We start from the raw sequence: 15772 nt of genomic DNA, 5'->3' as shown, positions 1-15772 counted from the left end.
CTTTCAGGTAGTCCAATAATTCTTATCTGTCTTGGATCTATTTCCTAGATCAGTTGTTTTTCTGATGACATAATTCATAATTTCTATGCTTTTTCATTCTTTTGACTTTATTGGTCTCATGAAGTCTTTGGCTTCCACTTGGCCCAATTCAAATTTTTAAGGAGTTCCTTCCATAAGTAAATTTTTGTGACTTCCTTACTGTTAGATCAAGTCTGTTTTTTAAGGTTTTTAGTATTTTTAGTGCCTTTTTTTTTAATAGGCTGTTAAATCTCTTTTCATAATTTTCTTGCATTACTCTGACTTTTCCTTCTATTTTTTCTTCTACTGATATTACTGCCTTCTTTAATTCTTCAAGGAATTCTTCTTGGGCCTCTATGCAATTAGCATTTTGTTTTGAGGCTTTGCTTATAACTATTTTCACATTTTTGCCTTCTGGGTTTGTGTCTTGCTCTTCCCTGACACAGTAACAGCAATAGATTTTTATGGTTAAGTTCTTTTGTTGTTGTGTTTGCTCACTTTTCCAGCCTATTTCTTTACTTTGAACTTTTATATTAAAATTGGGCTCTTGAGGGTAGGAAAGCACTGTCCCAAGCTTCAGTATTTTGTGTGTGTGCGCGCATGCGCATGGACCACACTATTTTTAGATAGTGATTCTGGAATTCTGCAAGTTTTTGGTGCTTCCATGGTAGTGTGATCTAGGGAGAAAGGTGGTCACTGCTCAGACTGAGTAGTGGCATTGCTGAATCAAAAGATATACACAGTTTTATATAGCCCTTTGGCCAGAATGGTTAGATAAGTTCACAGTTATAATAATAAGGCAGTAGTGTCCCACTTTTTCATTTCCCTTTCAACATTTATCATTACCTTTTCCTGTCATTTTAGCTAATCTGATAGGTGTGAAGTGGTACTTCAGAGTTGTTTTAATTTGCATTTCTCTAATCCATAATGATTTAGAACATTTTTTCACATGACTATAAATGGTTTTAATTTCTTCCTTTGAGAATTATAAAAATTATTTCCCAGCTTTCTGTTTCCCTTCTAATCTTGGTTGCATTAGTGTTGTTTGTGCAAGAACTTTTTAATTTAATGTAATCAAAGCTATCCATTTTAGATGACAGGAAAAAATAATGATAAATGTTGGAGAGGATGTGGGAAAACTGGTACACTGCTGATGCATTGTTGATGGAGTTGTGAAATGATTCAACCATTCTGGACAGCAATCTGGAACTATGCCCAAAGGAGTATAAAAATGTGCATACTCTTTGACATAGCAATGCCATTACTGGGTTTGTATCTCAAGGAAATCATAAAGGAGGGAAAAGGATCCACATGTACAAAAATGTAGTAGCTCTTTTTGCAGTAGCAAAGTTGAAAAAGGAGTGGATGCCCATCAATTGGGGAATGGGTGAACAAATTGTGGTACATGAAACATTTATTAAATTAGTAAACATATTTATTAAGTACCTACTATGTGGAAGCACCATGCAAAGTACAGGAGATAAGAAAAGAATCAAAAGACTGTCCTTGCCTTCAAGCAGCTAAATTCAATGGGGGGAAAGGGGAAGAGAGAAATAACATACAAATATATATACAAAAAGTGAGCCAGCACCTACAAGATAAACAGGAAATAACAGAAGAATGGCACTGGAATTAGGAGGCATTGGGGAGGCTTTCTGGAAAGGGTGGAATTTTAGTTTTGAATTAAGGAAGCCAGGGAAGTCAATGGTCAGAGCAGAGGTGGGGGGGAGTCTTCTAAGGATGGGGCAATCAGAGAGAATTTTGGGAGCAGAGAGATAAAGTGTTTATGGAATAGGCAGGAGGTCACTGAGTTGAAGACTAATGTTGGAGAATAAGGTGTAAGAAGACAGAAGGGGGAGCTAGGTTATAAGGGTTTTGCCAAATAGAGCATTCTGTATATTCTCCTGGAAATCATAGGAAACCACTGAAGTTTACTAAGTAAGTTTACATGTTTGAACCTGTGTTTTAGAAATATCACTTTAATGACTAAATGGAGGATGGATTGGAGTGGGGCAGAGATTTGAGAGGTGACCTAATGGCAGGCTGTTGTCTTAATCAAGGCATGAGATGATGAGGGCCTGCACCAGAGTGGTGGGGCATGGATCTAGGGTTTCTTAAGGTTGAGGAAATTTTGGGTCACATACAAGATGGTAAACTAGACATTTTTTTTTTTTTTTGGATCCTTGCCTCTCAAACCTCCTCAAAATATGAATTTTAATTAAGAGATAAAACAATTTCAACTGTCCCTGACCTAAGATAACTAAAACCAGTTAACTAATAACAAAGTTTAATAATCCCTAATTCTATTGTATCCTCTCTCATGACCCATCCTACTCAAGGATTGTACAAGCCTCTCAGTGTTGCAGAAATCTTAAATGTAGAAACTTGTTCAGACAATGACAGTGTAGTAGCATTCTGTGTCTCAAAAGAACTTGGAAAATAAGCTGAGGAATGGAAGACACTGCAGGCAGGACACATGTATATGGCTCTGTGCCATTCTTCTAACCCTGATGGAGACACTGGCATCCAACTGAACCTAGCTTTGGGCTCCTGCAACTTAGTTGGGGCAGAGACCAAGACTGAGGAACTGTGAATTGCCTAGTATGAGAGGAGGCAGAGTTGGCTTTTTGAGGTTCAGCCTCCAAAGAAAACATATTGTAAAGGGAAATGAATTTTAAAGGGAATCCTGTTACAGAAAAAAGACTGAAATTACCCCATATATCTCAGGAAGAAGAAGACTAAAAGACCGTGAGCTAGAACACATATAGAAGGAAAAGGAAGTTCTCAGTAATTGGCATCAGTTTTGCTGTGGAGGAAGCAAGGCTCTCAATTTAGAGGATGGGAGAGGGGAAAGGTAGAGATCAGGGGGTAAGCTTGATTGCTGTGATAAGTGAGCAGATTAAATTAAAATATTAGTGGAATAGATTAGAGGGAAGTAGAAAAGGATTGCCTTGCTGCAGTGAGCTCCCAGTTGAAATTGTGGCATAAAATTAAAGTAGATTCATCATTTAATGGATTTCTTCAGGTTCTGTTCAGCTGCCTATGAATAAGTAAAGGTACTGGATGGTAGAAGTAATCCAAGTTTGGGGTTTGGTAAAACAAGGATAGAGGGAGAGACAATGAACTCTGGTTTAGAAAATTATATTGAACCTAAAGGATTTAGATAAGGGAGGAAACTGTAGTGAGGACTGGGATGGTGACTTAAGAAGGAATTGAAGGATGGAATAATTTAGAGCTCAGTGAAGAGGTGAGGATGAAGAACTAGGGTTAGGGATTGAGTTGTAAGGCGGCATGGAAGATGGAAAGATAAAATTAAAATGATCAGCTAAAGGAATTTCAATCCTCTCAATTTGCCTTAAACTTTCTATTAGTCTAAACTCTTATCATGTCTTTCCAGGGTGAGTGTAGCAGTCTCCTGATGGATCAGTTTCCATTTCTCAAATCTTTTCCTACTTCATTCCAACTTTTAACTTCTGCTGGAATAATTTTCCTTAAGCACAGATATGAACATGTTCCTCCTAACTTAATCAGCTCAGTGGCTTCCTGTCACTTCCAAGTTAAAAAAAAAAATACAAATTCTTCTGTTGAACTTTTAAAACTTTATCTTTCTATATTCTTATTAGACATTATGACCTCTCTAGTCTTCACAATGCATCTTCTTCTATCTCTGTGCCTCTGTATTGACAAGTCTTCATTTGGAATACAGTTTGTTCTTACCCCTTGGAATCTCTTTCCTTACAAGACTTCACTCATGAACCTTGTACATGAAAGTTTTCCTGCCTTTCCTCCCAAACTTATCTTGTATTGAACTATTTTGTATCCTCTTTATATTCTATGAGAATAAATACACTTGTCTTTCCCATTACAGTGTAAACTCCTTAGAAGGGGGAGATATTTATTGATTAGTTGACAATCTTCGTCCAAGTGTTTATAAAAGTTGCAAGAATCTCATCCATTATATTCCTGACAAATAACCTTGAAGACTAACAATGATGAGGATCTCATTATCTATAGAGGTACAGCCCATTCCATTTTGGGAGGTTCTAATTGTTAGAGAATGCTTTCTAGTCAAAAAAATTGTTTCCGCAACTTCCAACCATTGTTTCTGATTTTGCTCTTTAGACCAAACAAAATAAGGCTCATTCCTCTTACCCAGGTTCTAAAACTTGAGTGAAAGTGCCCATCTTACATATAATTGGAGACCAAATAATTTTGCCCAGTTTTTATTTTCCTTATTGATGATAGCTTACTGCAATGTTCTCTCTAAAATGTAATATTCTCTATTGAGGTTTTCTTGGGGTCTGTGGAGGCAACCCTCGTTTCAGTTCAGTAATCACAAGTGCAGCCAGGTGTTAAAGTCCAAATCCTTTATTGTCTCCTTCAAAGTCATATGTCCTTCACTTGGGGCTAGATTAGTTTTCTGGAGGCCTTCCGGATTTTGGTTTCAGTGAAGCAGTGAAGGAGGAGAGCCTGCCACCACTTCTGTCTTCCCTACTTCAGATTCTGAGTGCGTTTGTCTGAGCTCTTATCATGCTCTTATCAAAGGTGTGAATCTTGTGGAACTATATTAAATACTAAGTACATGTACTGAACTAGAGAATTGTTAAATACCATGCTAAATAACCATTGTTTCTATCAATTCCACTGACTTAGCACCTTGTAAGAATCCTTGTTTCATATTCAGAGTTCTGGCCCATAACGGCTTACATTTTAACAAATCTTTTCAGTAGAATTTTGAACTCTTTTACAACTCAGATATGTGGACATGTTGGAGCTTTTAAGTTTTTTGTAATCCCCCAGGCCGTTGTCTAGTATGATAGTAAAATTGGGGTGGGGGGAAAATTAGCACGTGCTAAGTGTTTTAAATATTATCTCATTTGACTTTCTCACCAACCATGGGAAGTAGGTCTCCAATTCTATAGTTGAAGAAAGGCAAACAGGTTAAGTGACTTGTCCAAGATCACACAGCTAGTAAATATCTGAGGCTGCATTTGAACTCACATTTTTGTCGCCGGGTCATGCTCTATCCAGATGGTTGATAAATAATTGAAGAATTGAAACTTTAGAAACATGTCTGCTGCTTGATCTCTAAGTTATGCTGTAGTTGGAAGCTACAATTTTATTATTTTATATGGATACATCTATTTATTTTTGCTTGAACAACATCCTCCTCAACCCTCTGTTACTTTCTGTGAAATTAACATGTCAAAGCTATCTTTTTGTAATTTATCATATGGAATGACAATATATACACTGCTTTTTTATTGGTAAAACACACAGTTTTCTTGAATTGTAAGTCAAATTTACTTGCACAAAAGCACCCCAATCCTTGCATTTAGACCAGTCACAAAGCTTTTTTTTAAGAACTTAGTATGTACCTGGTGAGCTGCCAGGCTATGAGATATAAAGATCAAAATGAAATAATCCTTGGGCATTATGATAACTAAAAGGACAGCTACATCATGTATATTATCAAGTAAATAAAGTATTTACAAAGTAATTGGCTTTAGGGACCATTGATATTGACTTTAGGTGAGCTTTATTGGCTGAGCTAAATGATTGTCCTAAAGCTTAGTCATTGCCCCACAGCAAGCAAATGGATAGTTAATTAACACTTGGACTTTTCCCAATTATTTTTAGACTGAAGTTCTTATTCCTTTTCCTTTTAAAGCCAAATGTGGACTTTTCTTTTTTGGATAAATGAGGTTATACTAAGCCAGTTTTCCTTAATATTTTTAAGTCCCTAAATAGGTGGTTTGATTTAATAAGTGGTTCTAAAGTTGAATATGGAAATTGTATAGTTTAATGGGACAGGGTTAAGGTATCTTCCAACTTAGCTTAGTAAGACTGTGTTATTTGGTAATTTGTGCTATCCTTTTGTGAATATTTTAAAAATGTTTTTTGCCTGTTACTTATTTTGATTTTGAGTTATAGAAATATAACTTCCAGACTTGTGTACAAGTTGATTTCTCTCTCTGGACTTCAGTTTTCCCATTTGTAAAATGAAGGGTTTGGACTAGATGACCCTTTAGCTTCAACTTCAAATGACTCTTGTCTCCACAATATTAGTCTTTTATTATTTCAGAGTACATTTCTCTGTTAGATTACTTCCTGACATAATAGACTAATAAATATGCTATCTCATATACTTATTGTGAGAAATGTCTATAAATAGTAAAATGCTACAATTGAATTATTTTGGGACTTTATAAAAGTTATGTGGATCTTTCTAAGCAGTCCCTGTTTAGAATGAAACTAGGTTTTTTGTTTTGTGTTTTGTGTTTTTCTTTCCTGCTGTTATTGTTGTTTTAATTTTTGCTGCCCTACTTTTTTTTTTTCTCACTCTCCAAAAGCATACATGCTCTTTTTGGGCCTTCACTCCTATATATTGAAGATTTTTTTTTCTAATATGCTGAAGGGAGACCTGACTTCATTAAAGGTTATATAATAGTCATGAACCTTTGTGTCATTCTGTATCATTTACAGAGATTTTCCTTACTGGTCTGGCAGGTATGTGGAACAAATATTATCTCCGTTTTATAGAGCAGGAAAATCTGAGGCTCATGCATAGCTCAAAATGGTAATTGGTAAAGAGAGTTTTATGAAAAGAACGTCCTTTTAACAGGTTCATATATAGCATATAACTATATTTTTTAGACCTCTTAATATCTTGATGATATTAAATAGTCAAGCATGAAGCTAAGCTGAGGCTTAAATTTAGGTTTCTTGACCTAAATTCTAGAACAGATCATTAAAATGATAGTTGATGAAAATAGGAAGAGAAACAGTGATTCCTGTCTCACAGAAAGCCTTCATGATTTCATCAAGAACAGGCTATACTGTACTAACCTCTTTTTTTTTTTTTTTTTTTTTTTAATAGAATCACTAAACTAACAGATGAGGGCAATGCTGCAGATATAGTTTATCTAGATTTTAGCAAAGCTTCTGATGAAGCATTTCTGTGCAGTTGTGATTCAGATTGTACATTAGATGATATAATACAATCAAATTCTGAACTGATTGGTTGGATAAGCCAGGCTTTATAGATATTAATGGTTCCATGTCAGTGTGGTAAGAAGGCTCCAGTGGAATGTCCTAGATGATCTCTTTTTGATCTTATGAATTTAACATTTTTAATAAGAGCTTGGATAAGGTAAAGATGGTATGCTCTTCAAATTTGCAGAAGGCTGGGTGGGATAGCTAAAACAAGGGATGACAATAAATGTCCAGGAAGATTTTTTTTAAATGTCTTTAGTAAATTTATTTTTAATACACATTACATTATGACTCATGTTGGGAGAAAAAAATCAGAGCAAAAGGGAAAAATCATGGGAGAGAAACAAAAAAGAAGTGAACATAGCAAGTATTCATAATTCAATATTGGTTCTTTTTCTGGATTCAGATGGTATTTTCTATTCAAAGTTTATTGGGATTTCTTTGAATCACTGAACCATTGAGAAGAACCAAGTCTATTATAGTTGATCATTGCCCATTCTTGTTGTTAATGTTGCAGTGCACTCCTGGTTCTGCTTGTTTTGCTGAACATCAATTCACGTAAATCTTTTCAGGCCTTTCTGTAATCAGCTTGTTCATCTATAAGTAATATTCCATTATTTTCATATACTACAACCATACTCCATTTGATGGGCATCTATTGATTTTCCAATTCTTTGCTACCACAAAAAGAGCTGCTACAAATATTTTTGTACATTTAGGTCCCTTTTTCCTCCTTTAAGATTTCCTTGGGATATAGACCCAGTAGAGACACTGCTGGGTCAAAGGGCATACACAGTTTAATAGCTCTTTGAGCATACTTCACATTGTTCTCCAGAATGGTTAGATCACAACAAGGTTCACAACTCCACCAATAATGTATTAGTTTCCCAGTTTTCCCACATCTCCTCCATTTATCATTTTCTTTTCCTGTCATCTTAGCCTTTCTCAGAGGAGGTGTGAGGTGGTATCTCAGAGTTGTTTTATTTTGCATTTCTCTAGTCAATAGTAATTTAGAGCATTTTTTCATATAACTACAAATGGCTTTTTTTCCATCATCTGAAAGGGGTCCAGGAAGATCTTGACAGTGTGGAATGCTGAATCCTCAAGGAAAAGTGTTGAACAAAGACTACAAAAATCAACCTTATAAACAGAAGAGAGGAGATGTAGTTTAGACAGCCATTGTTTTTAAAAATGATCAATATGTGTCCCTCATGATGTGTCAACCAAAAAAGTTAATGCCGTCTTGGACTCCAATCGAGAGGGCTTTTAGGAAAAGAGTGGTCCACCGAACCCATTGCCCTTTAACTTTATTTGGCCACAGAAGAAAGTGAAGAGGCTGGGAAATCATTGGCCAGGAATTTTACAGTTGGGACTCCTTTTGTGTACAGATTGGAATCCTACTGGTGGCTGCTGAAGTCGCTTCCAAAATTTTAAATTTTATGATTTTATGAACTTTTGTATGACTGTTCTATGGAAGAAGGGAGGATATAAGTCAGAGTTGTTGGAACTTCTTGAAAAATAAAACATTTATTAAAATTATCCTCTCAACTTTAGTGTAGTGGCCAATGAGTAAATACCGTAGGTTTTCTAAAACTCCTCTTGGACTTCTCAGTAGCTGTTGTGTCACCACCACAATAAAAGAATTCTTGAATATCCAGTGAGGCTAAGATTGACAAGAGTACTGTAGTATAAAGAGCATTGGATTTGGAAACAGAAGATCTGGGTTCAAATGTTGGCACTGATGGTTACTAGTGACCTTTAAAGGTCTTTAGTTTCTTGTAAAATGAAAAGGGAGAGAGGGTTAGAAAAAGTGGACTAGATGGACTTTGAGGTTTCTACAACTCAAACAGCCCAACAAAAACTGAAGCAAGTCAATCAAAATAATCTTTCCATGTTTATGTCCTCAGTGCAGTGTAAAATACAACAATATTCTAGGCTTTGGGAAGATCAAACATGGAATGGAGTAAGAAGATATGTTTCTTGGCCCTGAAGAAATTTACAGTCTAATAAAGGAAGACCTACACATAAAGCAAATACTCAGGGACCTAAGTGTAACCTGCATCAAATTCTAAATTGTGACTTAGTTGTAGTTCAGAGAGAGAGAGAGAGATAGAGAGATCAGTGTAGGACAAGTAAGCATCAAACATTCATTAGTGTTCTGTGTATCAGACACTATGTAAAACCACATGTAGAAAGCAAGACTTAGGTAAGTAGAAGATGGCATTTCAGAGGAGAGAGTACAAATTGATTCTTTGCAAATATTTGTCACATGCTAATTAATTAGTAGCATTAGTTGGAGTTACAACGATGAATAAGACTTGATTCTTCTTCCTGGATATAACCTAGTAAAGGAGCTAGTGCAGAAGAAGTAAAAAGAACTGGGGAAGATCTCTTTTGTCTTGGTTTCAGAGAAAGTTGTGTCGGAGAAGTGGACTTTGAGACTGGAAGTTGAAATCGAGGTAGAATATCCTCGGGGTGATTGAGATATGTGGGGTGGGGCTGAGTATTAACATTTAGGGAGCATAAGGTTTGGAGCATCTGATCTTGGCAGGGAAGAGTGGGAGGTGAGGTTAGAAAAGAAAGGTAGATAGGGAGGTTGGGCAACTTCTTGAAAGCTTGCTAATGAGTTGGGCAAAGGGTGATCACTGATTTTTTGAAAAGAAAAATGACATGTGAACTAAGCTTTTATGAAAGTGAATCTGGCAGGTAGGTTGGATTGGAGAAGCAAAGGAGTGACTCAAAGGTAATGAAACTTAGTGAGTTTTTTGGTTAGGATGCTGCCAATTGGACAGTTGACAAAAAGGGTTCGTAGGCAAGACTTTTTAGAAGCAGTTGTTAATGATTTTATTAGGGTGGGGAGAAAAGAGAGTCGGAGATGATTCTGAGATTTTGAATTAGCTGCAAAAGCAGAAATCACTGATTGTGATGAAGATGGGGAAGTTCAATATTTCAGTAGTTGAAAATCCAGGGAGATGAAAATTGGTTTCTTGGAGCTATCTTAAAGGAAATAAGATAGCTTTAGAGGAAATAGAGAGTGTTTGCAAATCATACTGAGAACGCAATGAGAGTGGGTAAAGAAACCTGGAAGTAGGAACCTGGAAACCCTGAGGAGACCCACCCATTGGAATGGCTTCCTGTTAGGAAGCAGTGTAAGATCAGTTTGGCTAAATAAATGGGAAAAGAGGAGGAAGGGGTCAAATTATGAAGGACTTTGACAGAAAGACAGATAAGGGTTAAGATTTAATTTAAATCTAATTCCTGGGAACAGATGGGCCTTTTCATAAAGGACAGCATGAACTGATACAGACACGGGCTTCCCACAGAAAAAAAGCTTCTGAATATGTTGTCTTTACCAACAGCCCTCTTGGATTTCAGCCTTTAACCACATATATAGTGTTCTGTAATATTTAGGTGGAAAAATCTTGTTTGACCAACTTCTCATTTCACCTAATTCATAACAGCTATTTGAAAACAGGTGAAAGTTTCATTAGTAGGCATCTACTGTCCTTGGGTGGTTAAGAATTGCCAAGGAATATTAAACATTTTTATTACATTTTGATGTATGTTTTCCAAAATTATGCTTTTTATGCCCCTCCCTTTGCCCCAAATTGGAACTCTACAATGTGAATAAAAACAATGAATGAATTTGTTGCTACTCTTGATTTTTATATCTTTAACAAGCCTGTTATATAAATGTGCCTTATAGACAAGTCCCCTATTAAGGGATCAGTGCTTTAAGTATTAATGAAGACCACCTACTTCATTTTACAGATGAATCTACTCATTTAAATGACTTTTCAGATAATGGGAAATAGTAAATGGAAAGATTTGAACTCCACAATCAAGCCCTTTGAGAAATTTAAAAGAGTTCAGAGGAAAACTTTTAGTAAATCCTTCAGGTGATGCTTTTTAGTGATTCCCATGCTTTTTTTTTGGTAGCAAAGGCAGGCATGGTTACTCTTGGCTAGACGCCAGGTTTATAGAGTATTATAATGGGAACTTTCTGGTATTGTTAATACTACTGCATTTTTTTGGATAGACTTGCTTAATAGCAAATTCCATAGCAAAATATTTAAAAGAAAGAGTTCAAGTATTAGTTAAAAAAAAATCTGGTTCTTAGATCCAGTAATGTTTTTTTTTTTTTTTGCTTGATATCAAGGGGCACTTTTAACACTTTTAACAGTTTTTTCATCTTTACAAAGGGACTCCGTTAGCTTTAATATTGTAGTCGACATTTTGAAGGTCTTACATTAGCTTTAAGGAGCATATTTGTTAAGCTACATTGACTTACCTATAAAATGGAATGCCAGATCATGCCCCTTCCCTCATTATGTTTCTATTTGACTTTTTGCACCACTAATATAATCATATTAGGGTTTTATAACTTCAGACCATTCCCAGTGTTGGGAATCAGAGCTTCCTTAATTAGCCAGAGAAAACCATAAATAGTTCATGACTTCTAGAGAGCTTTTAGTGAGCTTTGTTCTTTCTGTACAAGTTTACCTGTTGGGAACAAAATAAGGAAAATAGAAACACACCATGCACAATAACAACAGCTTAGTTTGTGACAAGAACAAAAAAGCCCGCACAAACCCAAAGGTTTGTGTGTAATTAGGAGGACCAAAAGCTTTGTCTCTGAAAAGGAAATGAGAAAGCCCACATTCCTCCTCTCTTCTTTGCCAGTGGAGATTGTGGATGTGAAATATCACATACACTATCAGATGTCATTAAAAAGCTTGTTGGTTGGTTTGGCTTTAGGAAGAGAAGTATAGTCACTTGTTAATGCAGATAATGTAAAACCAAAAAGGGGTTTTAAAAAATTGACTCACTTAGCATGGGAATGTTTTGACCTTTAGCATTTAATTTCTCAGTGGTGAACCACTTGCTACCATATATCAGAACAGTTCCAAAGTGGAATTCAAGCCACTGTGTACCAATACAACTCTGAAGATTGAGATAGGGCTGATGACTTTGGTGGCAATGCCGAGGTTTGAGTTCCCATGCAAAACCGCTGAAGATTGACTGTTGCCTCTGAAGGGATATGTGTCGATTATTGTAGAAATGTTCATGTTATATTTTTTGTCATCGTGTTGACTAGGCTGAGTTTGCTTGCTGTCCACTAAGCCACTTAAATTTATCTTCACTATAAATTTTCTTAAGGGCCTTCATTTTCTCAGAGCACTTTAACCATCTGGCTTTTTTACTTGTCACGTTGTCCCCAGTTGTTAGTGCTCTGCCATTCCTCAAATTTGCCTTCTCGTTATTTTGTATATGCCTACATGTGTACATATTGTCTCTCTACTCAGAACTAAGACTCCATCCTCCTCGAGAATTTTTTTTATTCTTGTATGACCAGGACCCAGGACAGTTTTTGTCATATAAGTCCTTAATAAGTTGATTGGTTTTTGTGTAAATTATACAGTTGATAACATTTTTGTATGTATGTTTTGAGTATATGTAATACTTGTATGTGTATGTATATATGTATGTGTGTACATATATTATATGTATATAATATATAGATAATATAGATATATGTTACTGGGGGTGCTATTGATAGAGCCTGGAGTCAGGAAGATTTGATTTCAAAACTAGCTTCAGATACTTGTGACTTGTGATCTGTGTGACCCTGGGCAAGTCATTTACCCTCTGCTTCAATTTGTTCAACTCTTTATTTAAATCATATTTCTAAAAAGTGCTTACCACAGTATCTGGAGGAGGTGTGATAGGAATGCTTATTCCATTTCCCATCCCCCCATATTATGAATCATGCTATACTGGAAGTAAAGAGATTTGGATTTTAATCTCTGCTCTGTCATATTCACCATGTCATTTCACTGTTTTGGGTCTCTTTTCCCATCTGTAAAATATACTTGGTTACTCATTGGGCTTATTGTGAGGAAAGAGCTTTACAAACTTTAAAATCCTATTATTTATCAACACAACAGATATTAAGATATTTGCTGTTGGAGGATGACATGTTTCATTATATTCCCAGCATCTAGCACTGTTCTTTGCACATTGGAGATGCTTTAAAAGTTAATGGAAAAAAAAAAGTTTGCTTATTGAATTGGAGGACCAAGTCTTCATTTCTCCAGAATTGGCTACACCAAACACCATTCCATTATATTATGAGGATTTTTTGTGCTGAAAGCCGTTACTTTGGAAAGCTCCTGGACTACTTGTACATAAAATTACTTTCTGTCATATTCATTCTCCCAAAGCTTCTGTTCAAAAAACTGAGTAAACATCCTTTCTGTTCTTTTTAGTCAATTGTATTCCTAGAAGGAACATGATGCCCTCTAATGATGTCAGTGTGAGAATACTTGGGAGGGGGGCAACCTTTGTTTTGCATAAAAAGTTTGGATTGAATTCTTTCCTTATTTCATAGAGTGCAGTTTTGCAGTGCAACTAAAATACAACTTAATCTCAAAGTAGTTGATTTTGTTTCCTTAAAAAAAAACATTTTTGTCAATTTCATTGGTCACTATCAATTTTTATTTTAGTGCTAAAGTGCCTGACATAAGAAAGTATGAATTTAACAAAAAAATGAGCATTAATAACCATTTTTCTAGCATTTATGTAGATATGCGTATATAAGCCCTTCATTTCTCCCAGCATAGAAGAATTCAGTTGTATGTTGTCTTTAATTGTAAACTAAGTCCTTTGATTCCAATAATAATAATTTAATTCCTCACAATTGTAAAAAATTTTAGTGTTACCAAAGCGTTTTCAGATACTTTATTTAATTTTATCTTCATGACAACCCTGTCATGATATAGGCAAAGGTGATGATATCTCTAGCATTTATTAAATATCTATTATGATCCAGCAGTTTCTGCTCTCGAGGAACTTACATATTCTGCTTTGGGGAAAATGGCATGCATGTAGGGTACATGCCGAATATATAGAGAATACAAGGTAATTAAAGGGTAGGGTAGTATTAGTTGGGAGAGAGGGGAATCAGAAAATGCTTGCTACAGAAAGTGAGACTTGAGTGAGGTAGGTCTTTAAAAAAATTTATTAAAGCTTTTTATTTTCAAAGCATATACATGGGTAATTTTTCCAACATTGACCCTTATATAACCTTTTGTTGCAGATTTTCCCCTCCTTCCTCCCACCCTCTCCCTTAACTGACAGATAGTCCAATACATGTTAAATATGTTGAAATACATATTAGATCCAATGTATGTATACATATTTATACAGTTATCTTGTTGCACAAGAAAAATCAGATCAAGCAGGAAGAAAAAGAAAAACTGAGAAAATGCAAGCAAATAATAACAGAGTGAGAATGCTATGTTGTGTTCCATATTCTGTTCCTCTGGTTCTTTCTCTAGTGTAACTGGTTCTCTTCATCATTGCACAAGTGGAAATGGTTTGAATCATCTCATTATTGAAGAGAGCCATCATATAGTCTTGTGTGTATAATGATCTCCTGGTTCTGCTCATTTTACTTAGCATCACTTCATGCAGTTCTCTTCAAGCCTCTCTGAAATCATCCTGCTGGTTGTTTCTTACAGAACAATAGTATTCCATAGCATTATATACCACAATTTATTCAGCCATTCTCCAACTGATGGACATCCACTCAGTTTCCAGTTTCTGGCCACTATAAAAAGGGCAGCTACAAACATTTTTGCACTTGTGGAAAGTTGCACTTTGTGGAAAAATCCCTTTCCCTCCTTTTAAGATCTCTTTGGGATATAAACCCAGTAGAAACACTGCTGGATCAAAGGGTATGCATACTTTGATAACTTTTTGAGCATAGTTCCAAACTTAAAGCCAGATCTTAAAGCATTTTAGGCCTAAAATGTTGGAACAAAAACATAGCAAAGGAAAGAATAGTTGGCTGGACTGGAACTGGAAGGGAGAAAATATGCATATGGAGGCTGGAAAATTGGTCTCACAACAGGTTATATAGGGTTTTTAAAAAGCCAAATGGAGAAGTTTGTAATTGGAGAGGCACTATGGAGCCATTGAAATTCATTGAATAGGAGAGGAAAATCACTATGGCAGCTGTGTGAGGAAGAATTGAGAGTGGGGAAAAACACTTTTGCAATTGAGCAGACAAATTCAGAGGTAAAATGACTTGCCTGAGATCATGTAGCCAATCATGGAAAAGTCAGGATTAAAATTTAGACAGGCCTTCTGACTCAAAATGACTCTTGCTACTCTTCTAAAATTTAAAGTTTTAACAATTGATGTGAAATAGATTACGCCTATTGACACTTCCATTTTCAAGTGTACTGATTTGTTTATGGTTAACTGTTAATGTATTAAGAGATTTTGAGCCTAATCAAATCACTACTGTTTACTGAATAGGTCCTAGGTTAATTAGTTTTTGAAGTGTTCTTTTGAAGGGCTGTTAGCCCCTAGAACAGCAACCACCAGTTAAATAAACAAACCATTAGGTAGGTAAAAAAACAATTGTGAGGACTGGCAGAATCCAGTGTGTCCCAAATGGATTATGGGGGATAATTTGTAGGAAGAAATTAAGACATATACAAAAGACCATCTGCCTCTCCACCAAGGCTAGTGAAAGTATCTCCTGCCAAAATACAATTAAGAAGTGGCTAAAGGCTATTGATTTCAAGATAATAACTTGCATATAAATGTGTGCTATAAAAGCTTTATTTCTGTGGATGCCTTTAACTGTCAAAGTATACTAAAAAACATTGTTCTTTCCTATACTACATTTCTATGTAAAATTGGAGGCTTTTCTATTTTTAGATTCATATAAAATCATCTTATTGTC

At 35.6% G+C, this 15772-nt stretch overlaps 1 protein-coding gene across 3 annotated transcripts in view; it reads left to right on the top strand.

The window, feature by feature from the left end:
* KDM4B (lysine demethylase 4B) overlaps window positions 1–15772 on the top strand; it is a 264403-nt gene that overhangs the window by 32674 nt on the left and 215957 nt on the right. The window lies entirely within an intron of this gene.

This window comes from Sarcophilus harrisii, chromosome 1 (genome assembly GCF_902635505.1).
Source record: "Sarcophilus harrisii chromosome 1, mSarHar1.11, whole genome shotgun sequence".
NCBI classification, from domain to species: domain Eukaryota; kingdom Metazoa; phylum Chordata; class Mammalia; order Dasyuromorphia; family Dasyuridae; genus Sarcophilus; species Sarcophilus harrisii.
Note: the sequence above shows the minus strand (reverse complement) of the source record. Positions and strands in the feature narration are given on the sequence as shown.